At 42.7% G+C, this 23930-nt stretch overlaps 1 long non-coding RNA gene across 1 annotated transcript; it reads right to left on the bottom strand.

The window, feature by feature from the left end:
* Positions 1-9719: 9719 nt before the first annotated feature.
* Positions 9720-14817, bottom strand: LOC124660700. Its single transcript, XR_006989941.1, has 3 exons — positions 14717-14817; positions 10711-10768; positions 9720-9841 (listed from the first exon to the last, which is right to left on the bottom strand). It is a non-coding gene; the product is annotated as an uncharacterized LOC124660700 (long non-coding RNA).
* Between the last annotated feature and the right edge of the window lie 9113 nt (positions 14818-23930).

The following is a 23930-nucleotide window of genomic DNA, read 5'->3' as shown; positions in this document are numbered from 1 at the left end:
CCTACGATGTACAATAGAAAACCTGACAAGAAACAAACAGAAATTATATAGCACTCCTATTCAAGATACACATGCACTCGTCTCTGCTGCCAAAAATGAACTCGACAATCTTAGCACCGAGTACCTACCCCGCGGAGAAACGGAAATATAAAGATAAAACAACACGGATGATCGAAAATATGAGCAAAAAACAACGGATGGCAGTCCCCATAATAGTACATATGTAATTGTGTAAATTCCACGAGATACTAGCTAAAGCTGAACTATAAACCATAGATAAATACGAGGTGAGTACAACAATAAACGAGAAGATAATTAAAGTCAAGTACCACGTACATGGTACATTACATTGTACTCAACAACGGAAAGTCTTACAAGATAACCATACCGAACACGACACAATAAAGTCTTACAAGACAACCATAACCAACACGGCACAAATAAAGTCTTACAAAACAACCATATCCAACACGGCACGATTTAACCATTTGCCACACACAACTCAGAAGTTGGATTTGGATGCAAAAGCATCTAACACCTCGCATAATCGGTAGGTTGAGCTTCAACATAGTAAACTTGGCTGACATGGATGGGACCAAAAAAGTCATAATTGAATATGTGGCCATTAACTTTGCAGGTCACTAGGATCTTGGAACTTGACAAGAACACTTCCATGATGGTAGTTCTCTATGGCAAGGAACTTTGTGTGACCAAGAAACTTGCTCAAAGCATGAGCAACAACGAATGTCTTTGGTAAAAAACCTGGTTATACTAAACGTAGCTATTCCAATTGTATCGACGGGACCAACATCAATTCCAAGCATATCCATTGTAATCCTTGGAAGTTCCGTACTTGGGCGAAAACTCTAGAAAATTGAATTACAAACAAGAGGGATCAAAGTTAGTAAGTGCGTATATTCCTGTGCAAGATGAGCTGAAAAAATAAGAACTAAACAAATACCTTGGCAATATCTTCGAACTTACGGATCCGTGAAGCATCTGCGACATCAAGCTGCATCTTCAACCTTAGGCTTTTTTGAAGCTTCTCCGAGATCAACTGCATCCTCAACCAAGGACTTTTTTGAAGCTTCACTAGAATCCATCACAAGCCGTGCTTTGTGTGTTCCGGCTTCTACAACACCACAAGAAAGAATAATGAAAACAAAGAACAAATATCATTTGGACCCATACAATCAACCGAACAAAATAATGTAAACCGCAGTTTAGAAATAAGAAATAGATACGGATACTGGAAGAAATAGACGGAAAGGAGGTAGTTAGAAAGCGAGAGAAATAGAGGATGTCCGAGAAAAAGTCTAAGAGGAATAAAGAGGAAACAAAATAAGAACTACACCCGAAACAGAAACAATATATCTATAGGATTAGAGAATGAATTTACGAGGGAAATTAACAAACAAACAAATGAACATATTACGGAAACCCTAACCGGGAAGGGAAGATGGTGAGCGAGAGAGCGGAGCGGAGACGGGAAGGGTGAGCGGAGCGAAGACGGAAACCCTAATCGGGAAGGAACAGAATATAAAACCGGCGGAGTCGGAGCGCAAACCACCAAATGCTTCTAGTACGACGACCGAACGGCGCCATTTTACATACCATAGAGTGGCTTCAAGTCACTAACACGCGGAACCCACTTTATGTTGGCCCACTCATCAGTGAGTAAAAATAAAAGAAAAGTCGGGAATGCGAAAGGAAAGAATCTCACTCGCAGGACTATCCCACGCTCCACGGCACCAGCCACCAGTGCAAATTTAATGAGAAGTAAGTAGATTATTGACTAATCGTTTCCAGTTCCCCATGCAACATGCGCATTACTCGCTCATTATTTTATTAATAAATTCAATCACCGCCACAGGCATCAAAGTGGTACCAAAGAGCTGTGAATGTTCCCCGTCATACAAAAACAAAACGAAAGTTCTCTCAAAAAAAAAACGAAAGTACAACGACAGAAGAGTCCCAAGAACGCCACATTTCAAGGCGTAAGTACAACGACAAAAGGCATAAGCACAGCACCTATCAAGAATAAAGTACATTTCTATCGCGGAACAATTACACAAAACAAGTCTTGAAAAACTATTAGCCAATAGTACTCAATAGTTCCCCATGTAAAATTTCGGTCGAGTACGAGAGGTGAAATGCGCACGAGTACAGCTTAGGCAGCAAGATGAATAAATGAGCTGTTTCACTAATTACAGTACGCAAATTTTGGGTTACGCAAGAAGGTACGGGTGTAAGGTTTGTCGAGTACAGCGGTAATGGGCGCACGAGTACAGCTTCGTTAGCAAGATAAGTACGGAGTGTTTCCCTCTTTTCTCTGCACGTTGTTTGTTCTTTGGGAAAGGGACATGCGCCGGCGAGGTCGAGTACGGCGGTTAAAGGCACACGAGTACATCTTAGGCAGCAAGAGGAACACATGACTTGTTTTCTATATTTGTACGCAAATTACGGGTTATTCAAGAAAGTACAGGTGTAAGGTGTGTCCGATACGAGAGGTGAAGGGTTCACAAGTACAGCTTCGTTAGCAAGAGGAGCACGGGAGTGTTTCCCTATGTTCTCCGCATGTTTTATGGTTCTTTGGGAAAGGGACATGCGCCGGCGAGGTCGAGTACGGCGGTTAAAGGCGCACGAGTACATCTTAGGCAGCAAAAGCGATACGTAGCTGTTTCTCTATATTTGTCTGCAAATTTTGTGTTACTGCAAGAAGGTACGGAGTGTAAGGTGTATCGAGTACGGCGGTGATTGGTGCACGAGTACAGCTTCGTTAGGAAGAGGGTACGGTATTGTTTCCCTATGTTTTCGCATGTTTTTTGTTACTCTCGAATGGACATGTGCCGGTAAGGTCGATTACAGCGGTGAAGGGCGCACGAGTACGGAGTTAGCCGACAACAGGAACACATGGCTTGTTTTTCTATATTTGTACGCAAATTTTGGATTATTCAAGAAAGTACAGGTGTAAGGTGTGTCGAGTACGGAAGCTGAAAGGTTCACAAGTACAGCTTCGTTAGCAAGAGGAGCACGGGAGTGTTTCCCTATGTTCTCCGCATGTTTTATGGTTCTCCGGGAATGAACATGTGCCGGCGGGGTGGAGTACATCGGTGAAAGGTGCACGAGTACGGTTTAGGCGGCAAGAGCAAAACATGATTGTTTCTTTATATTTGTATGCAAATTCTAGGTTACGATGGAACGTACGGGTGTGTAAGGTGTGTACGGTACAGCGGTGATGGGTGCATGAAGGTACGGGCGTAAGTACAACAACACAAAAGTCCTAGGTACATAATATACAAGAGTACAAATACAGCTAAAATACAAGCTAGAATATAAGCTGCAAACACAAGTATTAACTACAGCAACAAACAAACAACAAAGTACAATTCGAATACGGGAAAATAACATCTACATAACTTGAGGGAAACATAGCAAGGAATAGTAAGTGTCTCACGGTCACAATAAAGAGGTAAGTACATCGGGAAGCAAATATCAAGTACGTAAGACATAACGAGTACAAGTACGAGAAAAATATATGCCGAGAAAAGGAAACCACAAATGTTCAACACAAGGTGACAGACACAAAACAGGAGATTCTTGGGTTCACTTACAAATAGTAAAAGAACAAACTAAAATATAAATAGAACCATAACGGAGAATCAATGATACTGTCGGAATACAAACGAGAGAAACATGTTTCTTTCCGAAATGGTTTGTATCTCCTTATCGAGCAACATTCACCGTCTTGCATGCTTTCTCATTATATCAATGACTGCAGGCATTTTCTTTGCATTACCTTGGAAAGTTAGCATATAGAACGCCATGCTGCTCACGCAGCTTGATAACATCATTACGCAATTAACAAATGAAAATTATATGCGAGACCAACAATTACATTTGCAAAGAAAAATATAGACAAAGACTTACTTCTCTTATCTTATGCTTGGAAACCACCGCAATGTTGAAGAATTACTTTCATAGCTTGAGGTCCGAGTCGTTCCTAAAAACGGTATTGAGTAAGATCAAGAAAATAAAACCATATGGATTACCACGAGAACAAAACAAAGACACATAGAAACACATTGATAAATACAATCTCTTAAAATTTTACTTACTCATTGATGTTGTCGAAACAATTTGGGCGAGGCATCACACGAAAGTTATAAATATCATAACGCTCGAGTAATATCTTCTTTGTATAAGCCTTCTTGAAGTTATCAATAACGGTCATTGCAATATTTTACTGCTACGGTAGCATCATAATAAGGACAATATGTCTCAAACCGCGGTCGGGCGAAATTAGCGACAACCACAATCCAAAAGTGATTATCTCTAACGGGAAGAATTACCGAAAAACAACCAAATTTTTAAAATACCTAAAAAAATAAAATTAAAAGGACAAATTTAATTTTTAAAATACAAAAAATCAAACGAGTTGCACAAGAGTTGAAATAGCGAGTTGAAACCAAATTCAATTATAAAACATCAAAGGAAAACTTGTGGCATACTAGACAATGTATATATTCAAGATACAAATATCATAAAAACAAAATACTCACAACATCAAAGTGATATATCCTGCGGGGTAAATTAGGCTCCATAATGTAATTCTTCGGTGCGTTCGGATCAGCACCCAATTCACTGAATGCCCTCTAGCGAGTAGAGAGAGAAAAAAAACACACATTTTACCATTACGCCAAACAATTATCCATAAAAAAAGTAGAAAATATCCATATTTAATAAATAAATAAAAAGAGTAAAAACTTACTACACTCTCACTATACATTATGTACTTTAGGCATCGAGGACGTTGTTGATTAAATAAGACAACTTGTTGTCATCTTGCTCTTCCATTACGGTGGCGGCAAATACATTCATAACGTAGTCATGAACATAACCACCGAGGTTGCATTGACAACCCAAAATTTACGTGAGTGGCCCATCTTCCCCTTGTCTCAACAATTCTTGGGCTGCACAACGAAACAAAATCACAATATAGCAAAAACATTATTTAAAATGATTAAATAAAATGGAAAACCGAGTGGCATAAAATAGTAGGATACCTTCTTCCAAATTGCGTCTGGTAAATACTTTCGCACCCACTCCATCATATCAATCTCAGCCTGCGTCGAATCTCTAATTGAGAGGAAGGGGCGATGATTTCCATGATGCAAAGGTTGACTTTGTGAAAGCCCTGCTTGTTGATCCTCTATTATATGTGCCTTGTGACGGACTCGTGTTAAATCGTACCTGCTTGTTCACCATAATTCCTCCAGGTGATGCTTGCGGCGTAGCACAAACACGTGGGGACCGAATCATGAATTCCGGAAAGGGAGTAACCACATAACCAGCGTTCCCACCCACATCTTCATCATCATGTTGGCTACTATTATACCTTCCTGCATTTTGAGAGCTACGAAAATTTTGCTGCCCAAGCGTGTTGTAAGAGCTGTTATGACCAGTGTTGTAAGAGCTCTGAAGAGAAGACGCTTCATAAGGTATAGATCTCTCATGTCTATAACCAGCAAACCCAGAGTTAAAACCAGACACAGATATTGTCCTTCCGGGTGTGTTTCTTGCTTGCAAAGAAGAATGATTTGACGAGTGCAAACCATCAATGTTAGAATTAATAGCTTGGGAGGCGGGAGAGTCTGCGAAATTAACGATCCTTCGCCCTCCATGGAATGTTCTTCCATTTCGATCACGGAGAATGCCACGATAACCGGATGACAATACGAGGTTGCGATGGCTGCGACATACCGGGGACTCCGTCTAGATGCTGGTGTTGAGTCTTGGATGGCATACAAACACTTCCAACGGGCACCAAATGTTCGGCCATCAAGACATGCGAGGGTGATGAATATGAAAATTTCTTCATTGCAAGCGTTTTCGTCCTCTCAATCCTTTCTATTTCTTCCCGAGCGGAAGGTTCATCCAACGGGTCACATGGAACAATATAACTAGTTTGGTGCTGCTCCACTTGCCATCTTTGAGCTACCCTCCTCCGGTACTGAGACATCTTTTGTTTCTTCGCGAGACGAGTCATTACGGAAACCGTGAGACTCGGATGAATTTCTCTTCGAAGACGGGGGTAGAAGAGAATCTTCAAGACCGATAGGCTGGATTATTAGAAGTAGAAACCTTAGCACGCTCATCGGCAAAGCGGTGGGATTAATTGGAGGTTACGCACTGTAGTGCAATAAGATTGAGTTTCAGCTGCCGACTTCTTGCCAATTTGTTTAACTTCAAGCTTGTTGGATCGTTAGAATTACCGGATGAGCCATCTTTGCAATCTACTCTATCGGCGTTAACACAAGCCAAAGAGTCGGCCTTGCGGGTTTTCGTAGTAGCACACTGAAGAACACGCAGCTGAGCCACTCCCTTTGCTAGTGGACTCGGGAAAACAAAGGACAACTTCATTTCCTACGGTTGCATCAACTTGTTTAACATTGTCAAGCACCTTCGGGGGGTCACGGAGGGCATGTTTAACCTCTCACCAAGCTGCGCTCTTACCAGTATCTAAGGCAACCGAGCAGTTGCAAGTTTCAGAAGCAAGAGGACTATTCAAAAGTCCACAACGGTTGCAAACAACTCCTTTCTGGACAAGCAAATCCAAAGCTCCTTCGGATGGGAGTATTGATGGAAGATCCTCCACAACGCGATCAAGATACGCTTCGAGATTCGGGAGATACTCCTTATACAATGCATTTGGCGTGTATTTGCAATTAATGGGAATGAGTCTGTTGAAGCAACCTAATATGTTTATAAACATTCGACTAATCGGCATGATTTGCTCACGCCACATGTCATCGCACATCTCAGCATTAGTAGCAATACCCTTATTCCTGTTCGCGCTTTACGGCAAAGTTTGTATGTTTGGTCATTCAATACGGAGACTTCTTGATTTGATTCAGTTCTAACGGCGAGATGGGCTATCACGCGTTCCATTCGAGCGGTATATATGATCAAAATCATTGAGTATACCCGGACAATTCGCCATATTCTTGAACCATGGCCTTGAACAAGAACCACCACTGTTTATCTTCAGATGCGCAAAATCTTCGTTCATTATAGTGGCTCGCAAGCTGCAAAACATTGGCAATCTTATTGTTGATGATTGGCTGAATTGCAGAAAATATTTCAAAGTACAAGCCCTGCTGAATTTCTTTCAAGTCATCGATAGCCTGTTGCAAAATCAAAAACAAAACAAAACAAAAAATTAGTAATTGCAAACAATTACTTCAAAATATAAAACATTACACTACAGATGTCAATTAAAACAGAACATCACAATAAACGTACCAACGGACGCATCGCGAGGCTTCACAAAGGAGCAAAGAAACGTCTCGAGACCGGGATGCGGATCTCCAATACGAGAAAGTGGAAGACCCACTCGATGAAACGGAGTACGTCTCACATCCTTCGACTAATTATAACACAAACAAAGAAAAATAAAAAACACGGTTTCGGGACAACACATAAACATAAAATTTTAAAACATGTATTGCTCATCATCGGATAATAAAATACACTAACTAGGTATTTCGCCATAGGTTCCATCCTCACGAGAAACCAAGTCAAGTTTTTCAAATTCACTAGCGCATGCTTGAATCCCATACGCTAATTCTTGGAACAACACTAGCAAGCTCTTTGACTTTTATATCAAGATATTCTAAGTAAGTCATCTACAAAGAACAACAAAGCAAAAAAAAATCAAAATAAATCAGGCACTCAGATAGAATTAATCAATAACATGACAACAGCAGATGTTGAGAAACTAAAGAAGTTACTAACCAGAGGAACTACCAAGCAACCACAGAGGGCACCTTGTAGACCACAATCAACGAACGTTTTCATGGAAGCGAAAGTTTCGAAACAACTGCTTGTAGACCGGTCATACGTGCGGATTTCCTCGGAAGGACCCTCAAGTGCTGAAAGGTAGTCGGGGCCGACACACTCATACGTCGTTGGACATAGAAATGCGATATCTAGAACATCATCCAATATATCTTGAAATCTTCCTCTTCCAAGTCGAGAAGACAGCATATTCATTAGCTCATTTATAGTTGAGGTACTTGCCTTCACGGCATGAACGATTCCTAACAACATCCCTGAATTGCTCACTTGCACTTGATAGGGATGCGCCGTCCTCCAATTGGTGTGCCTAATACCTTATGGACACACAGTGCATTGAAAGCAAAATCAAAGCCATTCTTGAACACAAACATCCTTTTTGAAGCAACATAGTTGCTGACAATCCAAGCAACAAAAGCCCTTGGTATCTCTTCAAGACGAATATCAAGGAGAGATTCTTGACCTATATCAGCAACATAACCCCTTTGTTTGGGGCTAAGGGACTTGCAAACAGAAATGAACTTTGGAAGGCTAAGTTTTGTACTAAATTCGATGAACCATTAGGCATAGATCCAGAACTGGAAAACAGAAAACAATAACACATAAACACATGATCATGACATGAAAATAAACCACAAGCATGAACAAACATATTTAGAAATAACAAACAATCTAAACTAACCAAGATTTTCTCAATCTGTGCAGCTCAATTTTTTCAGTATTAGCAGATACTTTCTTCTCCTTCCTGATCCTATCCTGCTCAAGCTGGTCACGCACCATGAATTCCTGAGTCACCATCTCCGTACCATCAACGGAAAAAGACTGCGTATCAGATAATCGAGGGGTGACCTCATCTTCACCATCACGAGGTACAGCAGCTTCGTCATCCATTGAACAACGCAGAGCTACGAGAAAACAACGAGAACTAACAAAACCAGCCGAAAAAATCCACGGGGCTCTTTATTGAGAACCCGCCGCCTACAATCAACAATCGAAGAAAGAAATCAAACGATAAATAGGATTAGGAAGCATCCCAGACGAGAGGTTTCGAAAAACAGATCTGAGATGGGGGCGCAAACGTACGAAGAGGCCAAGAGGGAGGAAGAAGATGGCTCACGGGATCAATGAATGACGGCAAAAATTACGGGAACGCCACGGAAGAAAAATTGGGAAAGAGAAATAGAACCAATCATCCCATCCACGAGTCCCACATGTCATCCACGCGAGAAAAGGAATCATAAGAAAAACGAGGACCCACATGTCATACTGAAACATCAACTCCCATTTTAATGACATGTGCTTGGCCCACAAATACAGGTGAAGAAATATATCGGAGATAGATATCTTAACAAATCCTCCACTTCTGGTGGACAATAGGATCACGCTTTCCATCCCTTTCTCTCTCATCAACAGATTCAAAATTCAAATCAAGATCCAGACGAGAGGAACGACGGAGCCACCAAGGAAGACGAAGGAAGACGAACGACCACGAACTCAAGGTAAACATCTAAATTCCAGATTCGAAGATTTGTAACGTTGTATACCGTACCCCGATTTTTCTCGTTCGACATCTGGAACCCCATCCACGACTAACATGTATTTCGGTCAATCGCAATTTTCCATCTAACTTTTTTTTTCCAACGATTCAAAATTCGAACATGCGGGACAACATCAACGCCAAGGAACAAACAAGGGATGAGAGAATTAGGCAACGTGCACGGTACATCCGATAGGAATATCCACATAGGTAAAATTCACCGGGTTTCTTTTTCATTGGTTACGGAATCTAAAGAGTCACGAGACTAACCACTCAAACAGGTGGCACTAAATAAGTTCAAACACTTGGGTACTCATCAAAAGTAATCGTAAATTCAAACTTGCACATTTGCTTCTGAATACTTTTCAAAAGTAGCAGTCTAACTTCTCAACCTTCCACGCTTGCTCTTCATACTCATGGACTTCAACACTTCATACTCGTGCAGAGCTGGAGAAGAAAAAAAGAGAGACATCAGAGAAGATGGATGAAACATGGGCACAACAGAACAAGGATGAAGAACAACCAATATTGTGGTTGAACAAGCTGCCTCCTGGAGTCAAGATACCACTAACCGCACAACAGATGGCAAAACTTGCAAAAATGGTAAAACTTACCGAAATCTACTCTACTTACAAGCACCTCCCCGTTATGATATAGTGCTAAACTTTGTGGTGTCGGGAAGTACTACATCACCATACTAACAAATACTAGTAACACTTGCATGGAGAAAAACAGACTAACGAGTGTAGCAAGTACAGAACTACCATTCTCGTGCCTACAATGATCAGGAAAAACTAACTATTCATATCAAGAAGTACTAGTAACATTTCCAAGGAAAAACAATTTCCATGCTGTCAAACAAAAGCAACAGTATTAGGATGCCTATGTTGTTCAAAGAGTACTAACCCATAGTATTAAGAAGAATTAGAAACAGTTCCAGGCAATAAAAGCTTCCTCATGTCGACAGGTACACAAGTACTAGTACTATGCCTATAATATAACTTTATTGTGGTTTATTTTGTAATGTTATCATATATTTTTATTTAAAATGTACACAACATAAACTATATTTCTTTTGTTTTTGACATGCACGTACAAAATAATTTATATTCAATTTTTTTTCAGGCAAGAATACACACGTGGAGGAACAAAAGGGAGAAAATGCAACAAAATAAACTTAAACAAGGCTGAGTCACGATACGAGTGCAGTGTGCTCACCTTAAACGATCTCTAATAGAAGTAAAGAAGGAAGAAGCTTCCAGCAACAGCTCGACAATGGAATTGGATAGAGAGACGAAGGAAAAAAAATTGCTAACCTCTGAGAAAATCAATCAGTATGCGCCCTCCTACGCTTGTTCAAGAGAGCATCCTTCCCTGCTTCCAAGCAACAACAAATCAAATCAATCACAAAAGTTCACAACGAAGGTTGGTAAAATTAATTACTAGACATGGAACCAAAAATTCACTACTAGATTTTATTGAATCAATTTAACAAATATACTTAAAATTGATTATTTTCTCGAGATGGTAATATTATTGACTTGTCAATCTTCTTACAGGATGCCAATGGCACCAATTTGAGACAAAAGCATCACGAAGAAACAGGAAAACATAATTATGTGTCGACAACAAGCAGCCGGAGCAGCTCAGCTGCACCAGCGGAAAAATACAAGCAAACAAAATCATCAAGTTATGAGGTAAGTAACAAATCTTACACAAGCAAAGTACAAAATCAAAAACATTTTTAGGATAAATACTGACAATTATTTATCCATTTCTCAGGGTTTATTCAAAGAAATCGACGACGATGATATGTCTGACGACAACAACGACAACAACCACACAAAGATCAAGCTAGTAGACAAGCACGACACCTCCCAACAACAATCTCAACAAAACAAAGAAGACATCAAGAAGGCACACAAGCAACCAATACCAGAAAAAATTATCAAGGTACAATTCATGAATTTATACAAGATAAATGATGATTATGCATTATGGTGAAACATCAGTAAACCAGGAATCTAACACAAAGTTTACTTGGTTTACTTATTTGCAGGAAATGAAGTTTGCCACAGCCAACACCAACTCCAGTGATAGCACAACAAGCAATGCAAAGGTAGTAACTACATGTATGTATTTATAATTACAAATTACAATTAAAATAATGCATTAAAAAAAATTTGTATACCTTTAATTTACAGAAACATATGAAGCATACACATGTACGAAACATCGGGAAACAAAATCATCGATCAGCAGTGTACGTACTTTTGATTTCAAAAACAGTACACACTTTGTTATATGTGGAAATAAACATTAAAATATCTAAACATCTGGAACACCATCTTACAAAAACTGATGCACAATATGAATGTTATGAATTCAGGAATACAGAGAAATGGGAAGTACAGACGAAGAAACAAGTGCCTCAAAGGAAACAAATCAAAAAGAAGCTTATTCATCATCGCAGAAACACAGCACAGGAGAATCAAACTCGCCCTCGGAGGAACAAGCTACCAAACAAGAAACAAAAGAAGAACTGAAGGATGATGATCCAGAAATAAATCCACATCCTCCAACAAAGATGGAAGAGGAAATGGACAAGATGTTCAGCACAGATGACTACCCAGCAGTTGAAGAGATTATCAGTGCAGCTATACCAAAGGAAGGTGCCCGTTTCAAAACAAGAGATGATGCATTCTATAGTTACGCTCTGTATGCAAGAAAGGAAGGATTTGCAGTGAAGAAGTTCAGCAGCAAGAGATCAGGAAAAAACGGAGAAATTTACACGCAAACGTTTGCATGTAACAAGGAAGGATGCACAAACACAGATGCCGAACCATCGTCGCACAGGAGAACAAACATACTACTGAAGACTGGCTGTAAAGCACAGATAATTGTAAGAGAATTTGATGGATACTGGTACATCAAGAAGGTTCACTTAGAACACAACCACCCGCTGGAACCAACAGACTATCTCATTAGGTTTGCACACTGTCACAAAAGGATGACTGATCTCGACAGGAGATTAATTCATCTACTACAGATGGGACGTCTGCCACCAAGGAAGATGATGTTAATCTTCCGGTCGATCAGAGGGAAATTCCGTGGAATACCCTTCGATGCTGTTGATCTAAGCAACATAAAGAGTAAACAACAACAAATAGAGAAAGACCATGACATCCAGAAGTGCCTGGAACGCTTCAAGACACTCCAGAAAACAGTACCTGGCTTCTATCATGCCATGGAAATAGACAGCGAAAAAAGAGTTCGGAGCCTGTTTTGGATGGACGCAATGTGCGTAATGAACTACAAGCTGTTCGGTGACTACGTATCTTTCGACACAACTTTCAGCACAAATAAGTATGGCTTACCATTTGTTCCTATAGTTGGGGTGAACAATCACGGCTCCACAGTACTGTTTGCCGTTGCTCTGCTAAAGGATCAAACAACAGATACATTTATATGGGTACTGGAAACATTTGTTCGAGGCCATGGGTGGAAAAGAACCAAAGACAATAATAACGAGACCAGGACAAGGCAATGAAGAAAGCAATAAAAACAGTTCTAAAGTCCACAACACACGAGAACTGCTACTACCACATCGTGACCAAGATGAGCCGGAAAGAGAGCACCTTCTTTGCAAAAACACAGGACTGTCGGAAATGCTAATGTACATTGCAAAGAACGCATTCACACCAGCTGAGTTCGAAATGGGATGGAATAAAGTGATAGAGGATTACAATGCAAGCGGAGAAGAACACCTAAGCAAGTTATTCAGGATAAGACACAGGTGGGTACCAGCATACTTCATGGATAAATTTTACCCATTCTCATCAAGCACAGGAAGGAGCGAGAGCACAAATAACATGTGGAAATGCTATAGCCAGCACACAGACACGATAACAATGTTCCTTGAACAATATGAGGTCATACAAGACAAGTGCTTATCTGCCCTGGACAAGAAGAAGCTCACATCAACACTGAAAACAGCAAAATTAGTAACAAGACATCCGTTTGAGAAGCAAGCTCTTGAACAATTCACAAATGACATATTCGAGAAGTTCCAGATTGAGATCACAAACAACACGGCATTCAAGGTAGATGGATCACTTGAACCTGGTCGCCACCTACGGCTGAAAAGAATAGTGAAATTCTACAACCACATGGAATTCAAAAGGGAGTTGTTTGACGTCACATTTGACGATGAAAAAAAAAACTTCATGTGTTCCTGCAAAAAGATGCAGAGGGATGGTATACATTGCTGCCATGTAATAAAAGCAATGGTTCACATGGAGATCAATGATTTGCCGAGAGAGTTTTGTGATTAAAAGATGGAGAAAAGACATAGACATGGAACTCGCAACATTAGGAAATGTCGCGAGATGCTTCTTGCGGAGACGAAACACTAAAGTTTGCCGGTGTGATGAGCCATATGGCAGAACTTTGCAACAAAGCGTGCCCAAATGACAAAGCATACAATGTCATGATTCAGTGTATGCGTGATATGGAAACAAAAGTGCTGGCAGCAATAAGAGAAGATGAAGGAGCTAAAAAACTTCACGACGAAGAAACAGGTAGCAATGAAACATTGCGTGACCCACCAATGTCCGACAGAAGAGGAACAAAAAGAGGGGACAGAATGATGCCAGGTTCAGAAAAAAAGACAGAAAACTAGACAAATAAAATGCGGATACTGCAAGAAATCAGGTCACAACAAAACATGATGTGGAGAACTGAAAGCAAAAATTGCAGCGAGAGGCGACACGAGCAGCAGACACAAGCGAGCAGCGAGCAGAAACAAAGCAGCATCACAGGAAAGATATACAAGCAATACAAACACAGAATCAATCAAGCAACGGACACACAAATAACGATAGTAACACAACGAGAGAGAACAACACAACCAGGAAACACTTACGGTATGTACTACCACAATGGAAGAATAAGATGCGACATGGAATATCTAGTATTTGGTACAAAAAACACATTAACAAGGTAAGTGTGCCCATGAAGTTTCTTTGTCGATGATGAAAACCTACTCGATGCAAATAATCTGCTTTTTCCTACAAATTAACATAAATTTAACATATATTTATTTGCAGACGTCGACGATGAACAAAGGATATCAAAAGGAGAGCAACAAAAGTAGGAACCACTCAAGGAGGAAGCCACATGAATATTTAGAATATATGATACAGACAATGGAATGAATATGTAATGTTATTATGTACTTCATTTCCTTATTTTGTACAATCAAGTTCACTTCATTGACTTCACTGGACGAAAAAAGGATAACCATTGTAAAAAAGTTCTTACTTTCGAATTCTTCAATCTGTTCGCGAACGAAACTTGCCAGATAATCAGGAGAATCATAAGTGAGCATCATTCCGGCGAAGAACTGTCGAAAACTTTCGATGTCAGCCTGAAAAACACGAAACAACACAATGGTTAATGATCTCCAACAAGAATACACAAGCTCCAAACGAAAAAGTACACAACGACTAAACAAAAAGATGCACAAGTACTAAAAACAACCATTGACATGTACTATTTATACAGCGAACAAGTACTAAAAAACTGCCTTAAATACTATTGAATAAAACTATGTACACAACACATTACTTACCTTGAATACATCTGGGTAAAAATTAGCCTTGAATATCCAAATAAACCTCATTGCATAGATACCACAGTCACGCCTCGCGCTTGTCCTAATGGTCAAAAATAAAGAAACAATTAAATCCAAACACAGTAAAAAAAAAATCATAGTTCACATTAAGAAAGGATGATTACTCTGAACAAGAAGGGGTGCCGCAAACTTTTATCTTGAACGATGAGATATTTAATCTCTCGACACCATGAAGATAACTGTAAAGTTTCTTAAATGATTTGACCTGAAAGAATAAAAAATAAAAGTTATTGTTGTCATGTGTAAATAATTATTTAATTAGCTAGATTACAACGAAAACCATACAATTCTTTGAGTAGAAGCCATCCGAGCTTCGATCAACTCCAACGAGCTAGACACTCTAAATTTCCTGAAATGGAAGTCGACAAAGATAACCCACCAATGGCTGTAATCGCAACAAGTAATGTAGACCTGTTTGAAATTAAACAATCACACGAGAAATAAGAAAGCATCCACGATACTTGTAGTAGAAAAAATATAAGCGCCAAACAAAACATGACAAACATGCCTCTTCCCTATCCAGACTATAGTACTTCAGATCATGTTCAGCAAAGCTTGCAGCAAGATGAATAGGGTCAGCCTCATCCACATCAAGAATATGCTGGAAAAAACAACAAGAAGATGTTTAAAAAACTAAATGCTAAAAACATTTAGTTAAAAAATAAATAAATCTAAAACATATACACATGACGTACCGCCAAAGAGCTCGGAATAAATAAGAAATCAAGACCATCATCAACGCACTTAAGAAAAACATCCATAACGAAGGATCCATGAAACCACCACCCTTCATAGCAAGGTAGAAACTATGCCAGCTGACAGACTTACCACCAACTTCAAGTATTTTCTCGGAACTGCAATTGTTAAAAACAACAAGAATAAACATCCGTATATACAAAAATAGATGAAAAATAGATGGAAAATTGAATTACAATGGTTACCCTTCAATGTAATTCCTAGGAGCCTCAAGTACATCAGCAAACAACATTCTATGCAAAGCGATTCATGAGGACTTCCTCTTCCCGGATAGCTCCTTAAGCTCAAGACAATCATCAGAATCGCCGTATGCATAGGAATCATACTCCTGAGCCACAGAACTACCTCCAACAACATTTGCAGTTTCAGGCTCCTTTCCCTTGCATGTACATGGCCCCGAACGCTCAAGACAACAATCCTCAAGACAATAATCAGAATCAGTGTCTGCATTGCCATCACCCTTCTGTGCCACAGAACTACCTCCAACAACATTTTCAGTTTCAGGCTCCTTTCTCTTGCAAGCACATGGCTGCTTCTTCAACTCAATTGACAAAAGAGAAACCATATCACGCATCTGATCAGCAAGACCACGTCCCGTTCTTATCATCGACGAAATGAAGATAGTCTTCCACATTTCTTTCAGCTTAGAACGTAATCGTAAATAAAAAACACAATTAAGAATGCAATTTACAATAACACAATAATTAAAAATCAAAAAACATAATAAAAAACCTTACATCATTATGCATTTCACCAGGAAACATATCTGAGATGTGACGATCGATCGCTTCACGAAGATGGTCGGGAATACCGTAACGAGAGTGAAAACCTGGATCTGCCATCTTTTCCAACCTGAACAAGCACCTGGAGAACACTAAAATTAGTTCAGTGTACAATGTGTGCAGCTTATCACTTTCGAAACTAGAAAAAACAGGACAACAAAAAAAGATTACAACAGAAACCACCTTTGTCGTCGCAATTGCATATCTTCACTACACGTCTAAAACGATACGCGCCTTTGGCGCAAATACATCGACAACCAAACAAGGAAACCAAAAGAAAGCAACATAATTTACACGCATGCACCGGCGAAGACGTGTAACGGAACAGCACCTTTGCTGCCGCTAAACTCTACAACAAATAGGTGCACAAGTACAAGAGATATAGATGCACAAGTACAAGAGATATAGGTGCACAAGTACAAGAGATATAGGTACACAAGTACAAGAGATATAGGTGCACAAGTACAAGAGATATACGTGCACAAGTACAAGAGATATAGGTGCACAAGTACAACAGATATACGTGCACAAGTACAAGAGATATACGTGCACAAGTACAAGAGATATACGTGCACAAGTACGATAGACTAAGCTACGCAAGTACAGGAACAAATTGTCACACGAGTACCAAGGTCAAACACGAACAAGTACAAGACACAAAGGACAGACAAGTACCGGACGAAAACGGGTGGACAGAAGTACAAAACTATCTTATGAACAACCACTGGACAAACCCTAGAAATAGTTCAGGTACGATGTGTGATAAAACTAGACCAAACAAGTACAACAAAATACACGAGATAGATACCACAAGAACCACCGGAGTTGTCGAATCTGCATGTCAACACGACACGGGAAACTCAGCGGCTCATCCAGAGCGGGTAAATCGACAAGAAAAAAGACCAAGAAACCCTAAATAGTGAAACTCAGCAGCTCATCCAGATGCATGTAACCACGAAATGTGGAATTATACGGCTACTCCGACAAAGGCAAACCCTAACTGATGTTACTCAGAAAGTGTATAACCAAGAAGAGGCGGAAGAAATCGATGAAAAAAGAACGACTTTACTGAGAGAAAATGCATCTGCATCCGCCTTCCGCATATTTTCCATTTGAAAGTGCTACCTCCCTCCCATTAATTCCCCAGAAAACTCACAGCCCGGAAATACAAAGGGAAAATACTGATTCGATCTAATCGAATCAAAGGGAAAAACCAAGATCTTAGAAACCCTTAGCAGGCAGAAAGACGCGACAGCGCTTACCACTGGAGCAGGAAAAACGTCCGCCGACGATGAGTTGCGAGAGGTTCTCGACAGCAACGGTGGAGAAGGGAAAATAGCGAGCGCCGCCGACGAGACGACCAGCCGAAGGAACCAGAACCCACGACCAGCCCAGACGACAGAAGAAGAATAAGGGAAAAACGGAGATAAAGGCAGACGCGAAACGGGTCCCTGTAAACCCGTTAAGTGAGAAGCGGACCCGTTACGAGAAGTGGACGGTTCGCAAAATCACCAGAAAGCAACACGTGTCGAGCGCGGAGGAAGTCCACCGGCAAATTCCGCGCCCCACGTTCAACCACGTGTCGCGCGCGGAGAAAGTCTCTTCCCTTCTCAGAGGTCGGCCTTTTTCTAGAGTTTTCGCCTGGATATGCGGATTTGGGGTTTGCGGTTTGGGGGATCTGTTAGAGATGCTATAAGCCCATTTTCGGGAGAAGCATGAACCACACACCACAAAATAAGTCTATAGGCCCATTTTTAGTTTGTCTGCTTGCCCATCGGTTCGGGATGGTGTGCGAAGGTCATGTTTATCTTTGTGCAGATAAGCGAAAGAGATCTAGCCACTTTGCTGGTGAACACCGGGTCTCAGACCGATATGACTATAAGAGGCAACCAACGTAGACGATAAACAATATCAATAAATTTCTCGGCAACTGTCAAAGTTGTCAAAAGAATGTGTTAATGGGATAAAGTGACCATATTTGTGTATTTATTGACAATGGCTAGAATGTTGTCATAAGCCTAGATTTAGCCAGTCTTTCGAGAAGTCTAAGATGATAATGCTCTAGACCACTCTAGGTATATTCACTGGGTTCACTAGGCCAATACGAAAATGTCCAGGTTTGGCCTCTTGGCATGCATATTGTACATTGTTGAACATACTTCTTGACATTTTTTTTCATCTTAGGCTAAGCAAACAAGGATTTATGTGGTGATAAGTGGCTAGAAAATCAGAGTGTCCACCTACTCCAGTGTCATGTAGGGAGAGGAAAATTTCTTTGTTGTGCGCTTCAACATTATTTTCAAACCAAACACGATCTTTGTATCTAATGAGCCATTGGTGCAGATACTAGACTTTGTGATTTGGGCTAGATATGCTAAATTCTTGAGAAGCAATAAGTACCGAATTTTTTCATTAGCAGTACCGGTGAGGCAAAAGGCTCATACTCTCTTGAATAAGGCCCTTGGAGATCATTTATTTCAGTTTTTGTTCTATTTCTGTCTTCATATTGATTGGTTTTCTTCAATTGATGGTAGTAATGGTATATGGCGGTCATATTTTCAGTGGGGAGGAAAAACATAGAATATTGTCGTGATATTTCTTCGACAACATGTGGCACTGGGGCTTCCTCAAAAGCATTGGTTGAATCCATAGGAAACAATTCCATCAATTGGAATACCTCTCCACTTTGAACAAGGTTGCAGGGTCACAATTGACACTATTGTGAAGACTCAATGCTTGATTGCAACCCCACAAGTGTAATCCTGGCACCCTCATATTTGGAGCACATATCTCGAGCTCGCAATTACCACACGAAAGCTAGTTTATGTCTTGTCTTATGTAGCTGTCGGCATGGTCATCCAATGATTAACCTTGGACCAGCATGGCAGCATTGTGCTACCGGAAACCACTATACATGATCGATGATTACATAGAAGTATCGCCAACTCCGAGCCAAAGAAGAAAGTTGGGAAAGGAAAGCAACAGGCAGCTTTGCCACTCACCATACTCCTGCTGCTACACCTTTCAGTAATTTAATGTCTTATTTTTTAGGGGCGTGCTGGGCGTCCCCCGGGGATCAAATCCCGAATCCCCCGGGTCACAAGCCGTCCGATCTATTCAACTTAGAGCATCCCCACTCGTTTGGGCTCCCCACGCCCAAATCCGGCGAAATTTAGCGCCGGATGGATGTAGTTTTTGGCCTGGGGAGGCCCATTTTTCCAGCCGCGAGCCCATGGACGCGCACCCACCGCGTGCATAGCGACGGCGCAGTCACCGGGAAGGGCAATCGTCGGAGTTCCCTCGACGCATTGAACCGTCGCGAAGTGGACTGGAGAGCCGAAACGACTCGTCGGGAACGGTCGAAGTGGCCTCGATGCGAGAACCGCCGTAATGGAGCACGAACTCCGCGGAAGAGCAACCGCCGCTCTCTTTCGTCGAGAGACCTACATATACGGTTTTCGACGAGCGACGCCATTCATCTGTTCTCTCGTCACCATCCTCCGTCAACCATGAGCGATATCTCTTGGCCATCGGACACCGACAGCGAGGGAAGCCGCCTGGATGGCGCCATTGGTGGGATCCAGCTGCATCGTCCAGCAGCGACGATTCCCCCCCGCCGGCCAGCGAGGACGAGTGGGACGACGAGGAGGAGGACGAAGAGGCCGTGGAGCAGGCCGAGGAGCAGGCCGAGGAGCAGGCCGAGGAAGAGGCCGAGGAAGAGGAGGAGGAGCAGGAGCAAGAGGAGGAGCAGGAGGAGGAGGACGAAGAGGCTGATGAGGACGACGACGAGGAGGACTCAACTTCCTCCGACTCGGAGGACTCAACTTCCTCCGACGAGGAGGTGACGAGCCGGAAGCGTCACCGCGACGACGATGAGGCGGGGCCTTCTAAGAAGAAGAAGAAGTAGTTTAGTTTTAAAGTTTTTATATGTAATTTTTATGTTTATTCGAATTATATTCGAAATATATATATAATCTATCTATGTTGCACCACTTGAGAGTTCAAAGCTTTCGTTCGACGAGGGTATTGCCGTAGATCGGGAAGACGAGGGTTTTGCCGTAGATCGGGAAGACGAGGGTTTTGCCGTAGATCGGAGGCCATTGTCGCCGACAAGTTGGGGCCACGCGCGCTTTCGTTTCGTCCGGAGTCCCCGAGCGCTCCCCGGGGGCCGGGGATGGCGTGGGATCGCCGGATGGATTTAGGCCCAAATCCGGACGAAAACGAGGAACCGGGGGCGCGACTGGGCCGAATTACGCCGTCCGGATGGAAAAAACGCTCGCCGGGGGCCTCGTCGGGGGGACGAGTGGAGATGCTCTTAGCAACCGCGTCCGTCCGATATAGAACATGCACAGGAGAAACTTTCTCCAGCTCCACCACGTGGGTGGACCCCACCATCCACAAGCTTCGCAGGGAAAAAAATAATAGGTCGTCGCCTCCACAACGAGCCCGCATGCTGCAACTAAGGAAAAAAGGACGGAAGTCCGACGAGACTGCCGCCGCTTGCAGTACCGTCGCCGCCGCCGCCGCTCGTAGAACCGTCGCTTCCACCGCTCACAGCATCTCCAGCGAGGGCTAGTAGCACGTCCTTCTGCCGCTCGTACCATCGTTGCCGTCGTCGTAGCATCTCCGTCCATGCACCGCCGCCGCCTCTCACAGCAACCACGGCGAATCTTTGGCAGCAACGCCGCCAGTCCCATCGCAGCAAGCCCGCCCGCCCTTTGTAGCGACGATGGTCGTCGCTGGCAGCAACTGGGTCCGCTCGTCGGCACGACTACCTCGGCGGCTGGTAGCAACGCCCGGCCCCCGTTGCGGCAAGCGCCCGCCCTTCGTAGCAAGGCCGCGTAGCCTTTGTAGCAACGCTGGCCACCGCCGGCAAGCAACCGCCTCCGCTCGCCGGCAGCGACTACCTCCGCCGCTGGTAGCAATGCCGCCAACCCCTTGTAGCAAGCCCAGGCTACCTTTGTAGCAATGCCGGCTGTCATTGGTAGCAACCGCCTCCGCCGCTGGTAGCAACTTCAGCAACCACTTTGCAGCAAGGGCGGCCGCCGCTGGTAGCAACCGTCTACCCAGGTAGCAGCAAGGCCGGCCGCCGATGGCAGCAACGACATCTTCGCGAGATGTTCCCGGAGCGGCGACTCGCAACGGTGGCGCGGCATGTAGCAACGGCCGGCGGCGCGAGTCGCAGCAACGGCCGGCGGCGCGAAGAGGGAGGGATTTGGGGACGACGCGCTCGCAGAGGTGGAGGCCGGCGACGAGGCGGCGCGCTCGCAGAGGTGGAGGCCGGTGGAGAGGCGGCGCGTTCGAACGGGGTCAAGGTGGAGGCAGGACGAGGGACAACGGCGGCGTGTGGCCGTGGTGGTGCGAGACGAATTGGAACGTACGAGAAACTAGAGAAAGAAGAAAACCGTGTGTGGAGAAGATGGTTCAGGAAAGAGATAAGGTGGACCCGCCACTGTAACTGCCTGGACACGCGTCACGCGTACGAGGCGGAGGAAATAATCGCGCGATCCCCGGGGGAAAGGTAGCGTTTTCCTATTTTTTAGCACAGCGATTTTCTGTACCTGGATCGGCTGACAGCTTAATATCAGCAGGCTTAGCTAGCATTGTGAGGCAAAAAATAGCCATATATTATAAGCGAACGAACTTTGCTGCTCACAATTAATAAAACTAGCTAGGTCGATGTCTACAATGTTGCAATCGTCGACATGTACAATGTGCAATGGAGCATGCATCCACCTTTCCTACCTCGGTCTGTACGGTTACCATGCGATCTAGTATATATGATTCTGTGTATATAGCAAACCACAGCCTCATAGCTTTGGCGACCATACGGTTGCACACCTAATCCCGCTCAAGCACACCACCGCTGCCATGGCACTCTCACTGCTCCGCGCTGCCACGTTGCTCCTGCTCCTCGTCCTCCTCCTCTCGCCGCTCCTCTCCTCCGCGCAGGAGGCTACGCCCTCTCCCGCACCCGCCCCTACTGCCGGCGGCGACCTGGAGGTGGCAACAAGCGGGAGAGCCGAGATGAGTGGATGGAAGACGGCTCGCGCCGTTCTCCTGACCTTCGTTGCGGCAGGAGTGGTGGGGCTGGCCGTCATTTACTGGAGGAAGCGGCGGGCCAGGCCTGCCGCCGACTCGTCGTCGCGCCTCGAGCTCGTCTGATGGTCGACAGGAGACGATGGTGTGGTGTGGGAGATGGTCGACAGCAGAGCATAGGGTGCATAGAGATCATCAGATAGGCTATAACGTACTCGTGTATCAACAGTTATACAAAGCACTAGCTGAGCAACATGAGATGGTACTTCTCTATACTAAGTGTACAAAAATGAGATTGCATGGGCTCGTGCACTTCTCTCTCTTTCTCCTTACGGCTCATTTTTTTCCTCCTTACCGCTCCTTAACCACTAGCAAGTGCAAATCCATCGGAAAAATTGAGAGGACGCAAGGATGTGTTAAAAAATAGGGAGTTAAAGAAATGGTATGCTCTTTTGACTCATGAAAACAGAGGAGTTGGGGTAGATTTTGTGCTAAGCTAAGAGGGGCGATTCCTGAAAATTCCACTCTTAGCAAATTCATCTCCCCTAAGACTTCCTCAGGTTATTTTTGACTGGTCAAGTTAATAAGCTTTTGTGGAAATAAAATTTTAAAAAGTTTGACCATCAGTCAAATTATATGCATGTGTTAGTATACAAAATTTATGCCAATATATTTAATTCCAACTACTTGAGTATTATGTTGATTTTGTATACTAATACATGCACATAATTTCGCCAATTGTTAGTCAAACTTCATGAGGTAGTACGTCCAATACATCAACTGAACTTGCACATAATGCCCCTGACCATTATCTGATGAATAAAGTATAATTCCCCTAAAACATAGACAGAACTTGCATCCTGGGCACTCTGGTAACTGATAACAAATGATGTGTTCGATACATTTAAATTTAGACAAATCTAAGACATATATTTATAGATAGAGGTAGTACGTTATGTCTAGGATACAAGAACATGTGTAAACATGATACAAATTCACAATATCTTTGTTATCATTCTGCAATGCAAATTCTTACCTACTACAAATACAGCACGCATGCACACACATGAATAAATAAAGGAAGCATCATGTGATGGAACATAAGCAGAGATTTAAAGTTGAAATCCCAACACGACACAACATGGGTTAAACTGACAGAAGTAAACGGTACATACATAAGTAACACACACCAGTACACAACCCACAGGTGACCTGCATTAACGTGCTTGCTTGGAAGACATAAGCAAATGAACTCAGGATTAAC

This window comes from Lolium rigidum, chromosome 6 (assembly GCF_022539505.1).
Source record: "Lolium rigidum isolate FL_2022 chromosome 6, APGP_CSIRO_Lrig_0.1, whole genome shotgun sequence".
In the NCBI taxonomy this organism is placed as follows: Eukaryota; Viridiplantae; Streptophyta; class Magnoliopsida; order Poales; family Poaceae; genus Lolium; species Lolium rigidum.
This window is presented reverse-complemented; position numbering and strand designations above follow the sequence as displayed.